This window comes from Triturus cristatus, chromosome 2_2 (assembly GCF_964204655.1).
Source record: "Triturus cristatus chromosome 2_2, aTriCri1.1, whole genome shotgun sequence".
Classification (NCBI taxonomy): domain Eukaryota; kingdom Metazoa; phylum Chordata; class Amphibia; order Caudata; family Salamandridae; genus Triturus; species Triturus cristatus.
In genome coordinates this window covers 647,085,767-647,107,276 of record NC_140582.1, presented here as the reverse complement: position 1 = coordinate 647,107,276, position 21,510 = coordinate 647,085,767, and positions in this window count along the sequence as shown.

Sequence of the window (21,510 nt, the reverse complement as noted above, 5' to 3'; positions counted from 1 at the left end):
AAGCCCTGTTTTTGGGGCATCTGTGTGCTTTATAAATCCCTGTAACATAACATGACACAACGCAACATAACATAATGTAATGTAACCTAACAGTATTATAGCTTTGGATTGGTAAAAACCTGGAATTTATAAGAGCAGCACCTGACATGTGTTTTTTATTCTAGTTAGAGCAAACTGACATTGAGTTGTCCCGATTATTCTGGATTACTAGCAGGTGACATAGCTGTGGTTCATTGGTGAGTTGTCCAAAAGAGGGTCCAAAAAGCACTGGACCCACATGGGCCACTCTATTGCAGGACCGTTTATTGCTGTATGCTTACTTTAATTCCAGTCCTGGTCTTCTGCTGTCCGATGTACAGGTGACTGTTTCTAGAAGCCACAACGGCACCACACTCTGGAACATATGGAAGGCAAGTGCCCTTGAGAAGTTGCCACCTTCTCAGGAGGGAAACCCAAAGGTGTAAAAAGCTCCATTGTGGACAAAGACTTCAGAAGGTTGAAGAAGATTAGGAGTACATAATCTGAATGTGAAAATATTCAGGAGCAAGAAGTCAGGATCAGCAAGTGGAGGGAGAGAGGAAACCAATGAAGGAACACAGCTTTGTTGTAACGCACTGTAGTAATCCACTCAGGGGTTTTGTTGAAAGGGTAGATTTATTGATTCAGATGGCTACACAGCTTGATCTGCCAGCCACCTTCATCATCACTCGGTAAGCCCCAGTTGAAACATAACATTCCATGTGACATGAGGTAGTGACATCACAGATACACTTTCAGCTAGAATCATGGAGATGATGAGTAAAGCATTTAACATTGAAGATAGGATATAACATACCTCCTTTTCTTCTAAACACATTAACTAACAACAAATCAAAACATCACACAGTACAATATAATATAAACCTATATAACAACTTAATGACGAAACCTGTGAGGGATAGCACGAACTCTAGAACTCTTTGTACGTTGTCCAGCAGAAAGCTTGGAGTTATTCTCTTTACTTGTCAAACTAGAATCTTTAGAAATAGGACAAGTTTCTTAATCAATCTAGATAAGTTCCACCAACAACCTCCCTCCACCTGAGCAGCATTGTTATAAATTCTAATAACCTTGACAGGATTACCAAATTTACAATATCCTTTCTTGGTGTGCACAGGATTCTTAATACGTACAAAATCACCAACGGAAAGAGCAACCAATTTGACACCCTTCCTGTTGTCAAACCATGTTTTCTCTCTTCCCTGTGCAATATCAGAGTTGACCTTGACCTTTTCCATTAGAAAATCAACATCACACAGAGATTCAACCCACTTACCCATCCATCCTGGACGAAAACTAGTATTAGCTTTCCTTCCCCTTAGTAACTCAAACGGGGAAATTTTTGACGAAGAATGGGGTGTGGTCCTATAGAACCACAACATACTTTCAAGAGAGTTGTATACATCGTGTTTACCATTCACCGCCCACTTGATACACTCACCCAAAACTCTATTCATTCTATCGACAAGGCCATTGGTCTGTGGATGATACAGTGAGCTCTTGAGATGACTAATCCCACTTGAAGTAAGAAAGGATTGAAATTCTTTACTTAAAAATTGAGTGCCATTATCAGAAACTTGGAACTGTGGAAATCCTTCCCTCAAAAATATGTCCTTGAGAAACTTGACAACATTGGAAGAAGTAGCCTCCCTGACAACCTTAATTTCCGGCCACTTTGATGCATAATCCATCAATACCAAAATGTATTTCATTCCCAACGGAAGAATTTCAAATGATCCCATGATATCTATACCTATTTTAACCCATGGACCTGAATGACATTCAATGGGATGAAAAGGAGGCGTGACAACCTTCAATGTTTTTTCTGAGGAACCACATACTGAACAGTTTTCTACTGTCGTGCTGATTTCAACATCCATACTAGGCCACCAAAAATCTTGGCGAACCCGTCTTTTGGTGAGAGTGATCCCCAAGGGTCCCTCATGGGCCTCTTTGATAATATTGGGCCTCAAAGAATGAGGTGGAATGAGCTTACTACATCTCATTAGCAGTCTATCTTCTACTGAAATTTCAGACTCAACCTTCCAATAAGGTTGAAGGTTAGTAGGTAAAGACTTTTCTTTAGGCCACCCATTTTTCACAAACATACATACTTTTTGAAGAAGACAATCTTCCAATAATGCTGTTCTCCACTCCGATTCAGAACCAACTGCCAGAACAGGAATTTCTAGTGAAGCTACAAAGCAGTCTTCAGTGTCTTCATCGTTTAAATCTTGAAAACTGGTCCCTTCACAAAATCCACTGCTCTGAGGAAAACGAGACAAGAAGTCAGCTCTTGTATTTTTTCCCCCAGAGATGTGAAAAACTTCAAATTGATATTGAAGAAGTTTACTGACCATTCTCGTAATCCTTGGGGTACAACACTTACTGGGACCAGAAGACAAAATTGAAACCAAAGGCTTGTGGTCAGTTAGTAAATTGAAATGTCTTCCCCATACATAAGGTCGATATTTGTCTATAGCCCACAAACAAGCCAGAAGTTCTTTCTCAATTACAGAAAACTGTATTTCGGCTCTCCTGAGCACTCTTGAAGCAAACGCAACAGTGTGTTCTCTATTACCACTCTGTTGGGTAAGAATGGCGCCCAAACCTACCTGACTAGCATCTACAGTTATGCAGCATGGAAGATCAGGATCAAAGGGAGTAAGGGCATCACTTTCTTTTAGAGCATTCTTCACATCCTTGAATGCCTGAACACATTCTGTACACCACAAAAATGTTGTCGAACTCTTGAGTAGATTGCTAATAGGTCTAACTATTGATGCATAATTAGGAATGAATCTAGAATAGTATTCCAGGAGACCTAACAAAGATTTAACTCCAGTCTTGTCTTTAGGCACCGGAGCCTCCAAGATAGCATCAATCAGTCCTTGTCTAGGTTTGATACCCTCATGAGATAACAGATGTCCAAGATATTCTATTTCTTTACAAGAAAACTTACATTTTTCAGTTTTTAATACAACACCATTTTTCTTGAAAATTTCAAGAACATGTCTAATAGTAGCATCATGTGAATCGTTCTCTTTAGCATAGATAAGAACATCATCTTGAAAGACAAGAACCCCATCAATACCTCTCAACATGTTCTGCATGACCCTCTGGAACACTGATGCAGCGGAGGCTAACCCAAAAGGCATCCTCCGATATCGAAACGTTCCGAGAGGAGACACAAAAGCAGTTAAAGAACGAGAGTCAGGATGTAATTCTATCTGATGATAGGCACTGGCCAAATCTAATTTGGAAAACATGCAAGCACCTTTAATGCATGTAAACAAATCAGATATTCTGGGTAAGGGATGGGAATCAACCCAGATCTCTTTGTTGAGGGACCTGAGATCCACACATACACGCAGCTGCCCATCCCTTTTCCGAGCAACGACCAGAGGAGACAACCAAAGGGAAGACTCTGTAGGTTCAATAATTCCTTTATCACAAAGAGATCGGAGTTCTTTGTTAAGATCTTCTCGGATACTAAAAGGAACACCTCTGAGTTTATGCTTGACAGGGACCGCACCATCCTTAACAATTATTTTATGTTTGAATCCCGCAATCTTACCCAGGCTGTTACCAAAGACAGCAGGAAATTCAGATTTCCACTTTGTACACTTTTCTTCGCAGGTGACTAACAAAACCTGTTCTTTAGTTCCTGGTTTTAAAATCATGCCAAAAAGGCCCTGGTGAAACCACCCTAGGATATTCAATCCTTTGACTGCAACATAAACTTTACCCCTGATTTTTCTCCCTTTGAAACCTATTAAGTCTTCAATGAAACCTAATAGATCAATTTTCTGTCCCTCGTAAGAAACCGGAGATTGATGAGGAGGAAATAGCTCTCTCTCACCCCAGGTTTCATAGAATAACTTCTGGGTTATCATTGTGATTCTTGCACCAGAATCCACAAGAAGATTGAGTTTCTTTTCTCCCACCGAAATTTCAACAACCGTGTCAACACAACAAGATGGATCGCCAGTGAGAGGAATGTGTGTTTCGCTAAAAAACCCTTCATCTTGAATCACAGAAACAACCTCTCCCTCTGATTCATCATCAGATTCTACAACACACGCTATAGACTTCTTTTGAAATTTCTTTTTAAGACAGACAGTTGCAAAGTGTCCCATCTTCTTGCAATAATTACAAATGGAATTGAGAGCAGGGCATTTTGTCCCCTTGGTATGAGATAAATTACCGCAACGTAGACAGACATTAGTGGGTATGGATACATCAGATTTGATGTTTGGAGAAAACTTAGCAGACTTTTTAGAAAATGTGTTCTTAACTTTCGTCATACCCCCAACAAAATTGATATTATCAACTGGTTTATCTTCAAGTTCCTTTAGAGAAACTTGAGAGGCTTCAATACTTTTTGGTTTCATCGAGTGTGGGATTACCCGTGGAAATGAGTTTTTGTCTAATATGTTTATCTTTACCATGGCATACAAACTGGTCATGAATAAGTTGTTCTGTGAAGTTTTCAAAACAACACACTGAAGCTGGTTTTCTGAGAACGGAGATATATGCGTCAACATCTTCATTCTCAGTTTGCTTCATCTTGAAGAATTTGTGCCTTAATACAATCAAACTAGGCTGTTTGTCGAAGTGTATCTTAAGTTTTGATACAGTAATTTGGTAATCATCCAACACCTCAACATTATCAGGTACATCAGGTAAATGCTTAAATATTGACCTTCCCTCAAATCCCAGGGAATGTAGTAATAAATATTTTTTTCTCTTTCTGGATGGTATCTGAGTGCGCCAATAGCTCCTAAGTAAGTTTCAAAGGCATCAAACCAAATATCCCACTTAACAGGAGGTTCACCTGGAGTTTCTAAAAATGCGGGAGGCGCATTGATTGATTGCATATTTGACATTTTCTCAACTAATGTAAAAAAAAAATGAAAATATGCTGAAAAATTGGAGACCGTTGTGTTATAACTAGGAATAAAACAATGTTTAACCACTGGTAAAATTATTGAGAACAAGAGATAAGATTCCTATCGCACTAATACTTTTAAAATGAAGAACTTAACTGTAAATGATTACAGTAAATATTGAGCAAATAATACTGAAAAAGTCTGGCATAGAGAAACTATAAATCGAATTGATGTTCAATATGAAATAAGAAAGTAAAGAAATCCTATCTGTCATATAAAAAAAACGCCAATATTGCAAATACAGGACATTGAAAATAGTGTGCGGATCACTGCAATCTGCATTATACTTGAAATTGATTGAGACAGTAAGATGTTATTAGAAGTAAAACTTCAGAGTTTGGGTGATGAAATTGAACCAAGAAAATAAATAACGAATTAATTGTCAATGTGGTTGATATGTATTAACTCCAGACAACTTGAAATAATGCCGGTGCAGATCTTGGTTGGCAAAATCCGGGCCGTGATTGGCAAACAACGTCTTGGTTGGCAAAATCCAATCCGTGGTTGGCAAAATGGTCTAAGAACTAGGCCTGGGCTAAATTTCCGTTCCGCTCGCGGAAATTGCGATAATTTGACATTTTCGCGTTCCGCGGAGAGCGCAAAAATGTCAAAATTTCCGCATTCCGCAGTTTAGCGATAATTTGGTTCTTGCTTGCGCTGTAAAATAATACATTCTCGCGCGCGCGCGATCGCCTTACCTGAATCCCCGCGTTCGCCGACAAGTTTTCCCGATCCGGTCGCGTTCTCCACAAGATGTTGGATTGTTGGTAGCCATTTGCGCTGTCTCGTGACAGTTCGCGCCCGCTGTAACGTCATGCGACGCGCGATCACGTCTTTCTTCTCGCGATTATGCACCGCGAGAAGAGTGAAAACAAGATGGCCGCGCCCGCAACCAACGGCATGGGTAAGTTGGCGAGCCGCGAACACGCAGAAAATACCGCGAACGGGCGGGAAAAAAACTTCTGCATCTTCGCGATATTTCCGCGTGTTTGCGGAGATTTTAAACATTTTTGCGATAATTTGCGAAAGTCGCTTTCGCAAATTCCGCCCACCCCTACTAAGAACAATGGTTGACAAAGGTGGAGGAATACTAGCAACTTCACTGGTTGGAAAGTTCAATGTGACAATTGTTGATGACGACGAGTATTAGAATAGTGGTTGAACAGTACTGCTCATGCTCAAAGACGGAACAGCTCCCGTGCACATGCGCATGCGTGCGCATGCGTATATGGAGTCCACTGTGAAATCTACGGCTCGAGCGAAGCGCACTGATTGCGTTTTAAAAACAAACATCCGCACGCGGAATGCAAACACCGTAAATAATCATCAAAAATTGAAAATAAAAGAGAAAGATCGTTTACTGTCAGCAAACTCGCAACAAAAGGTAACAAACAAATGGATACACCTCCAGCTCCGCTAGATCGCAGCAAGCAACCGTGGCATACACTCTCGGATCGCCAAGTCTTAAACGAAATATGGGAGTATATTAAAACAAAACTCACGGACCATGTGGCTGGATAATATCGTGCATCATCAGGTAGTTGTATGGAAATAGTCAGAGACTATCTGAGCAGCAGATGAGATGAGCAGAACTCAGCTAGGTGAAGTCCAGATTGTTAGAGGCAATTAGGCAAATCGATATGGAAGAGATGCCCAAATCACGAACTCTTCTTAAAATCACCGAAGGTAAGTAGAGTGTATTGATCCAAACCAGATAGTTGATAATTGACTTGAATGGTTGATAGACTTGATTGAAGATATGTGGGTTCTGCTGTGTAGTCAATTTGTCGCCAAATTTCTGTAGTAATCCACTCAGGGGTTTTGTTGAAAGGGTAGATTTATTGATTCAAATGACTACACAGCTTGATCTGCCAGCCACCTTCATCATCAGCCAGTAAGCCCCAGTTGAAACATAACATTCCATGTGACATGAGGTGGTGACATCACAGATACACTTTCAGCTAGAATCATGGAGATGATGAGTAATACATTTCACATTGAAGATAGGATATAACACGCTCCCTTCAACAAGACTAAAACCTATACATAGTATAAGAAGAGGAAAGGATATGACATTAAACATCACATGACAGAAAAAGAAGGATTGGGCAAACCAGAAAGTATTCAAGGAAGAAAATTCATTATGAAAAAGGGAACAAAACGAGCACAAAACTCTGAACTTGAAGTGGAGCAGCTTTCAAAGCTGTTACAAAGCCCAGGCAAATTATTTCCATTTTAGAACTGAAAGAGCAAGGAGCAGCAGCTAGGGGCCCAAGAGCATTAAGGATGCCAACCCCAGGTGAGCGAAACTCACAGCCTGCAGCTTTTATGTACCATTTTCTGAGACCCAGAAACCGTGGTTCTCAGGTGCTCAAGTGGCTGAGATGTTGTTGTTGCAACAAAGACAAAGAGACCTTCCTTCAAGAAGTGGAGGGATGAGGACTGCTGAACGCTATCAGACTTGTTTCTTAATAGACAAATCCGGTCTTTTGAGAACTGAAATATGGCTTATAAATTCAATTCTAGGGTGTCTTTTGATTACAATTGAAGGATGCGGATAGTAATTTGATCATGCATTTATTACATGCATTCCTTTTGTTGGTGGGAAGGAGGAATAAGGATGACTTGTAGTTTTGAACTGCTTTTTTAACTATGTTTTTTATCAAAGGTACTCCATAGAAAGAGTAGCAGTTCCCATCTTTTACACAATATGGAAGACCTGTTTGGAAATGTACCTTAAAACTGATAACAAAAAGATTAGGTTTAGCACAAACGCTACTTAACTCTGTGTTTTTAGTGTCAGGGGTTGAACAAGACAGGTTTATGCAACCATTCATTATCTGTATGGTTGTCTTTTCATATAAACTGGGTTATTACACTATGTATACCAGTGGATGCACCTTGTCCTTTTATCTGCCCATAGGGTACTACACACTTGATGACCCGGGAGGTTTGATTCTTAGTTTGGTCTCAGTTTTGGAACTCTTTGACACTTCTAGCACTGCAGCCCTCCTCTGATAACACCAGGGGTGCTTATTCTTCTCCTAGAGACTCTAGAAAGAATGTGAAGGGTTCTTTTTTGGAAGATGGTGTTATAGATGAATGGACCTAATCCTGAAACAGTTTCATGGGTTGAAGGCACAATCCACATAAGTGAGGTAAATGTAGTATAAATGTCAGCTCAATATCATGAAAGACACTGGCTGAACTGTTCTCCTGTGAGCCCTGACAGCTATATTTTGAACACGATTAGGCAAAGTAAGTAAAAACATTGTGTATTTACCCTCCAGTTTTGTGCATGTTTGATTTATCAATACTTTTCACTAGGTACATTTTGGTGGCAATAATTACACCTTCACATATTGGTTCTTCACTCATTTTAGTCCATGGAGTGAGAAGAATGTTTAACTCTAGAGAAAGCATTGCAAAGTCACCACTGTTTCATTAAACTATTCATTTGATATTACACGGGCAATCAGTATGTAGTTGCCAATGTGTCTGAGTTTTACATTAAACTTGTTAGACCACTTTTAATCATTAGAAAATAATGTTTAGTTTGATGTGTTTGAGTCAACATCAGTAGGCTTCAATTAGATATAACTAGTCATCATATTACTTTACTAGGCCTCAGCCTGCTTGCGTTGACAGCGATTTTAAAGCTGCTGAAGCTAAATGTGCAATGCATTGTTTTGTGAAACTGCTTGCCTATGTCCATGTTTTATCCCCTGTGTTTTCCTTTGCAGAAAATAAGAAAATATAATTTCATGGCGATATTTTCTAGCATTGTATAAAATGTATCCATTTGTGTTCCTTGAGAAGGAAGTCATCAGCTGAGTGTTCCTGTATTTGAAAAAATATTCAAGGTTCTTTTGTCCGGGTCTGTTCTAACCAGTGTACTGTGTACTTCTTGTACGAATGTTACATTTTCTTCAACTGACACATTATTATTCTCATTTCTTATGTTTAAAAATGCTTAAACGTACAGGTTTCTGAATATTTCTTGTCTCATGTATCATGTTTATATGAACGATGATTGTTATGAGCCCTATGATCTTAGTTCACACCATGTCGAAAGTGTGCCTTTCTGAAAACCTTGTGCCCCTTTTTAAATGTGTGCCCAACTTTTCCTTCATTTCAAACTGAGTAGTCTTTGTAAGACTGTTTTTTGAGTCTGTACTAAAGACTTTTTGCTTACTTTCTCAAAGGCAGACTCAACATTAGCCTACGTGGTGATTTATACTTTTCTTATTTTCGGAACTGTGAAGACTCTACGTTAGTCTGTCTATTTAATTTGGGCTTTGATTTATTCTTGTTTTATGAGCTGAGCACTCTCCTTGTCATTTTGTGAATGATTTATACTTAGACTTCCTTAACTCTTGGACTGAGCAGATTTTTGTGAGTCCTGAACGTGTGAATTGATCTCTCACAGTTGGCTCTATTTGATGCACTACTCTGGCTAATTATAAATCTAACTATTTTAGTTTTCTGTAATTACTTTTAAAATTGAAAAACCTTTATGGTATTGACTTAGAATTTTGTCCTGTGAAGGTTTACTTTTAGTGTCATAGGGCCCTTGTCTTTTAGGACTCGCATGGTCCTGATCCTGTATCTTAATCCTTTAAACGTTTTAGTTGAAGTGTTGACAGAATTTTGGTGGAGAATGCTTGGTCAAATAGGGCATATTAGAAAATAATCTCTGATGCTTGGATAAATTACCAATTAATTTGCATACATTTACAGAATTAATTAACAAGCATAAATAGTGAAACATTTGACCCAAAAATTGTCAGGAGTTAGGGAATCGTGGAATAGGTTGGATTAATGCTGGTATACCTGTTGGTTGTGTACGGACCTGCGTTTTGTGAGTATCAATAGGAATTTGTATAATAAGTTGTTCTGCATGATGTGATACCTTATATAGATCATGATTGTGTTATCATGTGAAGTGTGAATTTTAATCAGTCATTTGTTTTGCATGCTCCGCATGCCGTATTAAATAAATGGTATTGTGTTTTGTGCATGCATCAAAAATGTAAAGCTGAATTTCACTGCATTGTATTTTTAATATGTTGAATTGCAAAAGCTGATTAACTTGTGCTTTTGTGATAAGATATTTTAATTGTAAATAATCTATTTGAACAGGTTTTCTGATTAATTGGTAAAGGTTTATGGATTTAACCTCTTCAATGCCCGTGACGAGCTGGTCTCGTCATGGGCCGCAGTTGCGCTGTGCCCATGACGAGACCAGCTCGTCATAAACCCCGCCCGCTAATGAAACGGCCGGCACAGGGCGGGGAAAGGGGCGGGCACTGAAGGGGTTAATGGCAATCCAAGAGCTGGGTTGCCGTTGGTCAAGAGCTTATCTTGGTCAGATTGGAAGCGCTCAAGGAGCTAGCATCCCTTTTCCTTCATGAGATTGATTTTCCATCTTGTATCCCTGTGAGCAGACAAAGGTTATATTTGTTTTGCTTATTGAGGTTACATATTGTGTTTTGCCTCATTTTATCTTGTTTTGATTTTTTTCCTTGAATCACATTGTGATTGGTTGTGCTAATATTACATGCACTGTGAGAGCTAGGTTGATATTACAATAGGTGCACATTTGAATTCCACTATTCATACTCTTCAAGACCTATTCTCAGTTGGTACCCCTATGAATGAAATGTTGGTGAACTAAAGATTCCAGACTTATTTATGTTTTTTTAAAATATATATTGATTATCAATTTCATATCCAAGTGCATAATACAGAACATTGCCACCACCCTTGTTAGCCATTGATGAATAACTGGATTTTAATCAGTGTTAGGACTGAATGACAGGTAGCAAAGATATGTATAATATCGGCCCCCCTAAGATGACATCTAGGGCATCATGAACCTTCCCCATCTCCCCATTTCATGATCCTACTAGGAGTGTAATATAGGTTAAAACAGGTTTTATAGTTCTGTATATGTAATTTCGAGGATAAAAACAACGATTGAGCAAAAGTGAAGGACACAGAGAAACTAGATTCGGGGACGGAAAATTGTTCTTGCCCTCTCAAGGAGTGTTTGTCCATGTCATCCTTGATCCGTTTATTGAGAAGAGAGTAAATAACACCAATTGGAGGTTTGCGCCCCACTGTCAGAGCGTCAGCCTAATCGCATCTTTGGAATCTGATCGGGCCACCTCCCGAATGATTTAAAAAATCCCTGACCTTTAGATACTTAAAACAAGTCTTTATGGCTGATGTCGAATTCACTCCTAATCTCTTGGACTGATGTTATACCCATAGGAGAGTTGAAAAAGCCCACCTTATTTAGGCCAGTTATAACCCAGCGTAGGGTGTGCTGACCCCCATAAATACCTGGCAAATACTTATTATCATTCAGGGGAGTGTAGAAATTTTGCCTGCCCAGACCCATTAATTTATGGACCATTGACCAGATTTTAAAAGAGTTCAGTAAGGTCTTAAAGTGGACCCTCCTAAATTAGTTTAACTCAATTTTGCCTCAATAGATTTCCCACACCCAAACACCAACCACTAATTCGAACGTAGAGGGGGAATTCTCAGCTCCTATTTGCCGGGGGGTTTCTCTTGCAAAAGGGGCCCCATATTCTGTAAAATAGTAGCCCAATATTACAGCTTTAAATTCGGGAGCCCCCACAAACCTCTATCTTTAGGAAGGGTCAGAAATATTAGAGCTCTCCTTGGTTTTGCGTATGAGCAGGCACACCAGATCATTTCATCTATTTTTTTGTAACCAGAGGTTTCCAATCTCTAAGGGAATAGCACAAAAAAGATAAAGGATTTTGGGGGAAAAATCATTTGAATAATGTTGCAGCGGCTGGCCAGGGATAGGTGCATGTTGTTCAACCTGTATAAAAAAAATCTGGATTTTTCAATCAAGGGCTCAAGATTATCTTTAGTGCTAAGATCCAGATCGGGAGAAACGGCCACTCCTAGATATACCGCGCTAGTGGATACCCATGAGTCCTGTAGAGAAATCTGGTTGTTGACCAATGCTACAGTTTTTTCCCTATTTAATGTATAGCTCAAGATGCGTCCGAACTCAGCAGCCTCTTTCTCTATCTCAACAAGTGCTGTAGAGGGTTCGGGCGTGACTAGTAAAATATTGTCAGTGTAGGCAAGTGTTTTTTGTGTCCCAACCATTAAAAACCATGGGAGGGATCCTAGCATTAAGCTATGTAAAGGGCGAACAGGAGTGGAGAGCATGGGCACCTCTGCCTGGCCCCTCTTGAGATATCGAATGAGTCCGAGAGTTCCCCTGTGACAAACACCCTGGCCTCTGGTTTAACATATAGAGCCTTAAGAGCTTGCCGGAACTCGGGTCCTATATTTACCTTTTCTAACACATTCCACATGCAATGCCAGGAGACCCTATCAAAAGCTTTCTCCGCGTACAGCAGAATCAAAGCCATAGGGTCTCCTGCAACCTGGGCTGCATTGAACAGTGTAATTACACGTTTAATGTGGTCCGTAGTGCTTCTCCTGGGTATAAACCCATGTTGCCGCCCGGCTACTACCTTACTGATGATTGGGGACAGTCGGCAGGCTAGAATCTTTGAAAATATTTTGGAGTCACCATTAATCAATGTTATCGGTCGATAGGACACGAGTACGGTCACAGGTTTATTCTTTTTGGGGAAAACCACAATCTTTGCTTTCGAACAAGAAGGTGGAGGCTTGTTTCCTTCAAATATTTGCGTATACAGCCTTGTTAGACAATCCTTCAGTTCCCGCACGAATACTCTATAAAATTCTATGGGTATCCCATCAACCCCAGTTGCCTTTCCTGTCGTCAGATAGGAAATAGCAGTTAAAATCTCTTCCCAAGGAGGACTCACCTCTAGACCCAGTTGTTCTACTTCACCAAATCTGGGGGACTGTATTGAATCGAGATGATTGATGATATCATCATCATCATCCCCCCCTACCAATTTCTAAGTACAGTGTCTGATAGAATCTTTTAAATGCCGACCTGATTCCTACCGGATCAGAAATCATACCGTGTACTGGATCCCACATTCCTCTAACTTCACTCAGGCCACGCTTTTGTCTGGTTCTAATAGCAATAGTACGGCCAATTTGTTTGCCGCATTCATGAGCTTGCTCCCTATAGACTGTGAATTTATCAGCTATCTTTGCTAAAGTGATGTCATTGATAGCTGATTTTGCTAACATAATTCCCATCTGAACCTCTTGGGTATTTACCCCCAGTTGTGTGGCAGTTATTATTTTCCTCTCTTCTAGGGCAAGTGTGGCATATAACTCCCGCATTTTCTGTTTTTCTTTTTTTAGCCTAGTTAATGTGAACTGCAGAGTTTCTCCATGAATCCCCATTTTCAGTGCGTCCCAAATGATCGCAAATGACATGCTACCTAAATTTTCTCTGAGGAATAATGGTATCCCGCTCCGCATATGACCGAGATATTCGTTGTTGAACAATAGTGCACGCTCAAAGCTCCAATTATTGCACTTTTTGCAGAGCCCCCCTCTGAATAAGAGGAATATGGTTGGACATGACCCGGGGGGTGATTTCAATATCACACTCTTGGCTTATACTGTGAAACAAAAAAATGTAGTTGTGCGTACGACTGATGAGGAAAGCAAAAAAGGTATATCCCTGTTCAGTTGGTCTCCACATTTGCCAAACATCCATCAGGATGAGGCCTTTACAAAGGCCTTTGAGAGACTGGAATACCCTTGGATTCCTTCCAAAGTACTTATACTACTCGTGACATGACCATTGAGTGGGTAGATTGATGTTTATGTCTCCACATAAAACAATAGGCAAAAGCTAAGATACCAGTTCATTTGTCAGCAAGTCAAACAGGACTGCATCATCTAAAATAGGCCGATATAAGGAAAACAAAGTAAAACTCCACTCAGCGGACCAACATTATGAGATAACCCATCTCCCCAATCTATCTGTACGGGTTTGTGTGAAAAACTGACTAAGGTCCCTTTAAGCCAAGATTGCCACCCCACAAGTCTGAGTGCTTTGGGGAGTACCACCAACCAGGTTGAACCCTCGTGTGTTTAGCAGGTTTACCTGAGCACCCTCAATATGAGTCTCTTGGAGGCATATTATGTCAGCCGCCAGGACTTGTACCTCAAAGGATACCTTTGCCCGCTTTTTCTTATCATTCTGCCCGCAGATATTTGCCGAGGCGATTCTCAACTTACTCATCGCCCCTCTTCTCTAGATTTCTTCTGGACACTTCGAGCCTTCTATGTTGATGCTGGCCACCCAGTAGAGACCACTCCCCCTGACCTCAATCTATTCCTCCTAAGATACTGTACACTCTATAATCTTGATCCTCGGGCACTCCCAATATTCTTAGATGTTATGCCTCTGTCTATTCTCCTGATCCTCAAGCTTCCAGAGGACATCAGCCATAGTTGCTTCACGTGAGGATTCCTGAAGTTTTGTAGCGTTGACTTCGGTTTCCAGGTGCTCAGTCCGTTACTCCACCATTGTGATTCTACCAGCAATTTTTGAACAAGTTTTGTTAATCTTTTTAATAGTCCCATGTAGTCTTTTTGCATGATCAATTTGTGAGAAGGCAAGGGCAATTAAAATCTGGAAGATGGCCTCCGTGGAAAAGAATTGCCTAGTTTTTTTTCACTTTTCAAAGTAGAAAAAAAAGGACGTGGTCACTGTGTCCATCTGGGGCTTCAGTTAAAGGGCTTCATCAACTAAGATCCTGAGGCATTTGACTGTATTTTTTGAGTAGGTGAAGCACCGATCACCAGTGGCCAGATGGAGGGATTCCAGCTATGCAATTTGTTTTGGGTCATTACAATCTCAGTTTTACCTGAGTTTAGCTTCAGCTGATGACAGTTCATCCAGTCATGAATGTAGAGCATATTGCTATGAAATAATTGTATAGATTCTGGAGAGCTGTCAACATTAAAGATTAGCTGCATGTCGTCAGTGTAGTTGTATACTTTCACTCTTTGCTTCTGTAGAGTACAAACCAATGGGCGGATGTAGAGATTAAATAGCAGGGGAGGCAAGGAAGAGCCCTGTGGAACTCCACACTTAAGTCTGACCTTGAAAGAGCAGAAGGGAAAAAGGCAGACCGACTGGTACCAATCTGAAAAAAAGGATGTCAGCCAATCTAATGCTAATCCTTGCAAACAAGCGGCCTTGACAAAGTCAATTAGGATGTCATGATCCACCATGTCAAATACCGCCGATTAAATCCAAAAGAACTAAAGCCTGGGCTGTCCTTTATCTGCCTCCGTTCTGATGTCATCAACTACGGATAATATACCCTCTTCTGTATAATGGGCAGACAAAAACCTGCCTGATGAGAGTCTAGAAAGGAGAAGTCTTCTAGGAAGGAGCAGAGATGTTGGGCAATGTGATCCTCTAATATTTTAGCTAAATAAGGAAATAAAGAGACAAATTGATAATTCTTTAGAGCCAAAGGATCTTTCCCAGATTTGTTTTGAAATGGAGCGACCAGAGCTTCCTTAAAAGTGTGGGAAACCATGCCATGACCTAAGCATAGGTTAAGCAGAGAAACTGCGGGGATCAGTGCGCTGAGAATAAATAGTTTTCTGGATCCAGGTGGGACAAATATTATTAGGTGAGCCAGATTTGACCTTAGTCATTAGCTTCAACAGATCATCTTTGCTGATTGCAGGATGAGCTGTAAGTTTTTCATAATTTATATCTTCCGAGGGGACTGCACTGGTAAGAGGGCTGAGGGGGATACTATATTTTATCATCTGAATTTTCTCAATGAATAATACATTCACATCATCACTTTTGAGTGGGGCCATGTAAAAAAGTCATCCTTCTTGCCCTGTTTACCCCCATTTTTGTGACTTATACTGGAGGTAACTAACTTTTCCTGCACCCTGGGGTCTGCTTAATAGGCAAAGGGCAGTGCTCTGATGAAAAAGGTATATGGTAATTAGGTATAATTACAATTGCCAATGACAGACCCTGCAAGTCCCTAGTATATAATATGGCAGGGGGGACGCAAACTATCCAAAAGTCCCTAGTATGTATTAGAGCAAGGGGGTTTAGAGGCCCAGCAGATTTCCTGCAGTCGCATGTGTGCACTGCTGTATGTCTGCTGTCCTTTTAAAGCAAAACCAACGGGGATGATGGACAGAGTGTTGAACATTGCAAGCACTCACCCACAGTCAACTGATCTGGGTTTAGTCCATCAGCATTCTTAAGCTCACTCCGCCACCCCAGTTCAGACATGGCCATATGCAAATCAGTCTGACCCTGTGCCTCATGGACTGGAAACAAGCTTCCTGGGACCGGTTTCTGGCTAATCAGCCATCATCAGCAAGGCTAGCTTGAATCAAGTGGCAAAGTGAGCAAGGGATCCACATCTGGGCATACCCTGCCAACTTAGGGCGAACAAAGCAAAATCTTTTAAAGGCAGCCTTGCTTTGCAGACTATATTTCAAAGTAAATTGCAAGCAAATTCGACTTTGGTGGTATGGACTTATTAAAAGTGTTAATCTACCTTATGTTTACATAGTTGGCACCCCCAAGGTCTCCCCTAAATATCCCAGGAGTGGGGGGCAATGCAACTATAGGCAGGGACCATATAAAAAATGTTTTGAGTGAAAGACTGCCCATTTCATGTTTCCCTATTGTTGATACTTACCTCCATTGGCTAACATTGCAATATGTTATTTAAGTATAACTTACAGGAGTAAATATCATTCAAGGACTTAAAACATTGGTATTGCTAAATTCAACAACTTGCCAGTGTTGGATTTATCAAAACTAATACAGAAAATAAGTTATAAGACTTTAATTTCTGTAAGCCAAAATCCAGCCTTCTAGCAGTCTCCCCTGATTGGTCAGCTCCAACAGGCTTAGCGAGGCTTCTTTGAATAGTTGATAATGGCAGGCTAGACTAGAGGTTATCTGATGGTTGAAGTTTTGCAGGTGCAAAGAGCTTCAAATAGAGCAGAACAGTAAGGAATTCCAGCCAGGCCTACTCCCTCATCCTGCCAGATGGCAGGGCCAAGAATGGAATTTGCAGAGGTCTGGAGAGGGAGGGTTCAGGTAAATTAGCCACACAAGTAGATTGGTTTAGCCAGCTTTCACTCCTCTGGAGAGAAATCATCTTTATTGGATGTTTGAAGTGCAATGCTTTGCGGGACAAGAATATGCCACACTTTTTAGGGGGCTGTCATGTTTTAGATAGCACCCAGCACCTCATTGGACAGGGATGCCTACGCTTGTCATTGAAAAAAAGATGAGAGCTGCAGAGCAACTCAGTTCTGAATTTGAATTTGCTGCCTGAAACTACAAGAAGAAAGATTGCCCTGCTGGAACCCTGGTCTACACCTGAAGGGAAGCTCCTCTTTGCACGTGTGGAGCTACATCCTGAGGACCTTGCCTTGCTTTAAAAAGGATTAAGACATGGACTCCCTGAAAGCAACTGCTTAAAAGAGCTTGCCTGCACCATTTCCTCCAAAACGTCCCTTGCCTTAAGTGTGTCCAGTGGATTTGACCAGGTGCATTTTGGAAACTGGAGTCCAACGTTCCAAGGACCATTTCAGAGCTTCTGGACCCTTGTATATGTGTTTCTGACACTTTGAACCCATAAGAGGAACATCAGGAAGATGTTCCAAATGTTTGGAGAACTTTGGAGAACTTTTGTGAAAAAACTCCATTGGGTGGCCGACTCGACATAGAGAGTCAAGCCGCACCCGCACTGAATCTGGCCTGCTGTGGAGGGTCAGTGGAAGTCAGAAAAAGAAGTATCAAGACATTGAACAATACAAAAAAAATCCTCATCGTGCTGAGACAATGTGAATATAAAATAATATAACAACCTGGCATGATCCTACTACGCAGACTCAAACCTTCATGTCTAGGGTGTATTTGTATGTTCTGCTAAGAATCACCTTCCTGGCTTATCCAGCCCATTACCTGGTGTGTAAGAATGTAGGACCCCATCTTGGTCATGAGCTGGACACCCCTCACGGAGATGTTAGTCAGCTGCTGGGCAAAAGCGTCAGCCTGTAGAGCCATCTCAATGTCAGCAAAAGTGTCTCTTCTGACCATACCAGAGCACAGATGTTTATCTATAGAAAAAGGCATCCTTGCCTTGGGCTGAGATTTTAGGTAAGGCTGCCATTGTTTGTGTGCCACAGATAGCTGTGTCGTTATATGGACAAAAATAACAAACAATTTTGCACATAAGTGTAGGCCTTGTACACAGTGCCAAGGCAATACTATAGTGTTCTTGCAAGGCTGACTCGTGTACGTAAATTCAGTGTTGCTGGGAATGCAAATGTTTGTCAAATTTCGATGTGACAAGTGAATGCTATTTTAGGAAAAGACCCGTGTTCATGTAAATAGGCAGTGTTTCTTCCAGCAAAAAGCACTAGAACTACAAGAGGGGTGAGAGGTATATCCCTCTTCGACCTCCCGCTCAGAGAATGAAATCACAATAATGAAGAGGGATAAAATAAGAAAATGTTAAGTAGGGGCCAAACAAGTGAGGGGGGATACACCAAAATTGTAAAACTGCCCTCACACACAGCAAGCTGTGTCATGCTTCATCATAGGGCGCTTCTACACCACCTCGTGAATCCCACATTAGGTGGTGGAGCAATAGGGAAGGGGAAAAAAACAAACAACATATACACAACAAAAATTATTGTGTGAGGACTGACGGTGAGTATGGAAGTGCAGAATCAGTGAAAGGTAGTGATTAAAACCAAGTTTGGGACTACCTTGATCCAATTTTAATATTAGGTGCCCAGTATTGGATTACTAAAAATTTGTGGGTGATGGGTTTGGAGAGCTTATAATGAGAGACCAACCCCCCCACTCTGCAAAGGTGTCGACATGTTTCAGCCAGTAATGAGACAATTATAACCCGTCTTCCTTCAGGACTTCTCACCACTGTTGTTTCCCAATTTAAATTTTTAAATAATTCTTCCTAATCCCAATTTGGGAAGTATAGGAAAGTTTTACCTCCAATGAGGTCTCTCACCTTTAGGGAGGAACCTAAACGAATGATAAAAGTAAAAAACATAGATGAAATGTAAAGATACACCTTCACCTAGTGTATTAACAATTGTGCGCAATCCCCACTCTCACACAAACAGGTCCCCAAACACAAGCTTCCCTAGTCTATTCCCCATCGGGATATAGGTGGTAGCTTAATAAAAACAACTAAACCCTGGAATATTCTGGTCAAGTGTTAACTCCCTTATTATAGCATGTCGATATCCGATAAAGAATTTTTGTTGTTCACAAAGACACCACAACAACCAAACATGGTCTTTGACACAATTACTTACCGAGTTTTTTGTAATTATAAACTCGAACTGGCGGGGGAGTGAGGACAGCCGCCCACGCGCACTCTCTGACAACAAAGAATTTCTCACAATGGAATACGGCATGATAGCACGAGAAACGAGTTAAACTCTTGCTTTAAAGTGCACTCTGTATTAATCGACAATAATCCAAAATTAGCTGGAATTCAGTAAATTAGTTAGAACGTAAATATCGCAGTACGGAGCGTCTCACATATATTAAAGAGACAGAGGAGTTCTCTCTTACTTTCTCAAGATGTATCTTTATGCCGGTACATAATGTTGCACTCAAAAAAGTCTGAGTCTAAAGTCTCGACCTTAAGATAGACCGGTGCATGACCCGCCAACCTAAATAGGTCTGTTTAACGCTACTTTCAGCGATAACGTCCTTTAAATTTGTATTAAATTGATGGAGTTTTAAATCTATTGGTAATGCACTCCTTCACCTCTAAAACGCCCTCTAAAAGACCCCCTTACTGCTTTCAAGGGCCGCCGTCCGCCTATGAGTGAAAGCTCCTGCTCCGCCGTGTAGAGTATTCCGGTGATGTTTCCTCCATGATTATGAGGCTAACGATGTGCACGCCTCTCTACGTACGTCAGACCACCTGGTCTAACGTTCGTAGATGCTACAGCGTGGAAACACTAGACCGCGCAGGTCCAACTAAACAAAAATATATATGTATTACCTTCCTGTAGCTACTCACAAGGATCCAGGTTTGAGCCCGCTGTACAGTCGCTCTTTGTAAATTAATTATAGAAATCAATTATAATTGTTAAATTATAGAACCCCAGAACCAATTGTCGGTTGAGTATAACCTGACTCCGTATAATTTAGTATGGCCTCAAGTAATGGGGCAAAAATAACAATTTAGCCTGATCGCTGCCAGTATATGCTGAGGTAAACAAACAAGCCCTGTCCATGTTCCTATCCTACATCCATACAGTGTAGTCCCGACGTATAATTAGAGGAGGAGAATATTCAAGGGCTAATATGAAAAAACACAGGAACGGGAAAGAAAGATCGATCCTGGCGTTTCTTAACCAATTGAAGCTGTTCAAAGGTGTAAGTGAGTACTCAAAAAAGAGCGCTGGATTAGTATGTAGAATAATGGTCTATAAATTCAGGAGACTGTTCCAGGGTATATCGTCATTAAGACCCCTTACAGAACTACCCACTCTATAAATCCATTTTTGTTCCCGTAGGAACAGAGCTCGTTCCGGGTCCCCACTGTTGAAATTAATGTTGGGTTTGTCAAGAACTGTCCAGAAGAAGTCCTCAGCCGAGTGCTTCTTATCTTTAAAATGGTTGGTTAAACGGCTGATAGTCCGTTGGCATCTGAAATTAGACCTATGTTCCATGATCCTTACTTTTACTCGCCTGGTAGTCATTCCAATGTATATTAAGTCACACAGGCACTTCAATAAATAGATAACATAAATGGAATTACAATTCGTGTGGCTGCGCTGTTCCCAAGGATAGCAAAGCCCCAAGTCCATGTTTTTTGTGTTTGCGGTAAGATGGCATACATCACACATGCCGCACTTGGTATGCCCCGTGACTGGTGGGAGAAAACCCGTCTGGTTTCCTCCAGTTCCTTCAAATTGCCTCCTTCCGGTAAATCTTGGCCTAGTATGTACCAGGATGTCTTTAATATTTTGGCTCCTTTTGAAGGAGAACAATGGCTTCTCAACAGCAAGTTTTCGGGAATTCAAAATTCTCCAATGCCGTAGGATGATTTTTTGGATCTCATTGGAGGATGTATTGAAAGTGGTCACACATACTGTTCTTTCAGTGGGTCTTTTCTCCTTGGACTACTAAATTGTGAAAAATCCCAATTTTAAGACTTTTGGTATTCACAGAAGGCATTTAGGAGTCCTAAAGTTAGGAGTCCTAACTATACTACTACTAAACTGAGAAAAATCCTAATTTTAAGACTTTCGGTATTCACAGAAGGCATTTAGGAGTCCTAAAGTTAGGACTCCTAACTTCTGTGAATACCGAAATGAGTAAGTGCCTTCTGTGAATACCAAAATGAGTAAGTGCCTTCTGTGAATACCAAAATGGTAGTAAGTTTAGGATTTTGTCTTATGTTAGTTCTGTGAATCGGGCCCTCTAAGTTTTGCACAGTGTTTTGAAATTTAGATTGTTAATGAGAAACAGTTTTAGTAAAAAGAAGGCTATATGTAAAGAAAA